The sequence below is a fragment of the Sinocyclocheilus grahami genome, unplaced genomic scaffold (genome assembly GCF_001515645.1).
Source record: "Sinocyclocheilus grahami isolate Dianchi unplaced genomic scaffold, SAMN03320097.WGS_v1.1 scaffold383.1, whole genome shotgun sequence".
Taxonomy (NCBI): Eukaryota; Metazoa; Chordata; class Actinopteri; order Cypriniformes; family Cyprinidae; genus Sinocyclocheilus; species Sinocyclocheilus grahami.
In genome coordinates this window covers 426,136-428,569 of record NW_015505562.1, presented here as the reverse complement: position 1 = coordinate 428,569, position 2,434 = coordinate 426,136, and positions in this window count along the sequence as shown.

Sequence of the window (2,434 nt, the reverse complement as noted above, 5' to 3'; positions counted from 1 at the left end):
CAGTACTCTGACTTTGCCACAAGGAAAAGTGCGTACGCCTGCTCATTTTATTTGTAAATATGCACGTTGCCGTGGATTTTAGCGTACACGCACTCTAAGATCAAATCTGTGCGTACGCACATTTTAGAAATGAGGCCCTAGGTGTTTAGCTTGCCCTGGCATTCGAATATTTAACATTACTTAGAAATGAATGAATAAATAAAATTCGCACAAAAATGATTTGCATTTATTTACATTGTTATAGTTTAAATGTAATAATATATTAGGATTAATTTTATATTAGATGCTAATATTGCAGTATGTTCAATTAGCTTTAATACAAATTTTTTACAATCATTTTATAAGGACTCTAAAAGACACCTTAAAATCAAAATGGACATCTCTTATTATTTTACGGAATGTTGCAGTATTTATTGTAAATGATTTATCAGTGCATATCACTTTTTTTAAGGTCATGTGCCCTTGTAATCTTTAATCAAAGGCACTAAAGTGCTTCCAATAATAACATCTCTTCTCTGATGACGTGGTGTGAAGACTGGTGCGAGATCCATCTTCATTTTGGGGAATCAGAACTTTGTCTTAAACTGAACTGGGTAATCGGACTGAAGAGTTTGACTGAAGACTAATACATATGATACAGATTAATATCAGAGTTTGATACAATTTGTACACAATGCTATATTCTGTTTCATTGTAACATGAAGGATTGATCCACGTGCACCAACAGGATAGGCCTAAATCCAAAAGGGTAAACATGAAAGCAAGGTGGGTACTCCACAACATGGCATGGAAATAACAACAACAACAAAACCACTCATAACAGTCTAGACAAACAATATTTCACAAAGACTGAGTGAGAAAACTATGTGGCCCAACATGAACAACCAGGAAGTAACGTGACAGGAACTAGAGTAACAGTTCTATATTCTGGAGAAGGCACCCTCTAGTGATCTAGAAGGGGAAATTTGGGCTGAGATGTTACATCTATTACATCTGTATCATGGCATTAGCAAAGAGGTGCGTTCGACTGAAGCTTGCCTGACAAGTCATGGAGGCCTTGAAAACAGAAATTAGGTTGGACACTTTCTGCTCTCTGAAGTAGCGCTCATATGGTGTTTACTTTCTTTAACATAGACGAATGTATCAGAATAAAGTCGTTGTTGTTGTCGTCAGAATTTAACTTTTATTTTGAGTGAACTATGCCTTTAAGAGTGTGATTGAATAAGTTTTCACTGGCTTTAGGGCTAATATAAAATGTAATCAAATTGTGATCTTTTTTAAATTTACGGTATACCTGTAAAGAATATAGTTACATAGGAATCAAAAGATGCAAAAATATTAAGTAAGTAAATAAATAATTAGGTCAGCTAATTTTCCAATCTGGGTTTCAATTATGGATCATTAGAGACTTGTTAAGATATCTATATCTATATCTATATATGTATATATATTTATTTTTTTTATTTTTATTTTTATTTTTTTTTCAAAACTGAGATTTTGAAACTTTGTGTTAAAATGTAACTACCATTAAAATGGCTATTCACTATTTAAAAAAAAAAACTCAGCTTTTCGCTGTGCATAATCAAATCATGCTGCATAAAAAAACTGCTGGTATGTTAGAATGTTCTGTTCACACAAACAATGATGAGAATTTGAGGACAGTGAAGCAAGTGTGAACATCAGTGCGCTGTGCGAGACGACAGGAAACCATATCCATCACACTTGTTTCCTCTTTATCTGATGTGTCACAGTCGCTTGCTTCAGAGAACATATATTAGGTTTAGGCACTCTCAATGAAACCTGTATTAACTTAGAGATGAGAAAGCAAGCAAAAGGATCGCTCAATTTAAGGATGGTAGACCTTTGGTGCCAAAAGTGGAACCTGCAACTATTGTTGTGTCTCACAGGACTCCTGCAGTGGGGTAAGACTGAACTGAATCACAAATATAAAACTTGACTTATTTTCTCTGAGGATCTATAAGTTTTGGGACATTATTTAATTTTCTCACGTCTCATGTTGAATCAAATCCTATGTGAGATGCAAAAGGCTAGGCTGGATTTTTCCATACAATGAATGTGGATGGTGATTACTTTCACAACTGTAAGGCTTTAAAAATTACAATATAATACCATAAACGTTACATACAAGTGGTTTTTACGACTCGTGAAATATAGCTTTTGAAGCTTTGTGACATTTCAGGGTTATTAAACAGAAATTCACTTAAATCTTATTTGCACTTCTTTTCTTTGTACTTTTGTCAATTAAATAAAAGTTTAAGAGAATGAAGACATCACAGATTCTTGATTTTATTGCATTTTACAAAATGTTCCAACTTGTCTGGAATTGGGCTTGTATTTCTGTGTACAATATCTCTGAGATTTACCTGTCTAATTCCTCTCTCCACACAGATCTGTGCAGTGGTCAGATTCAGGT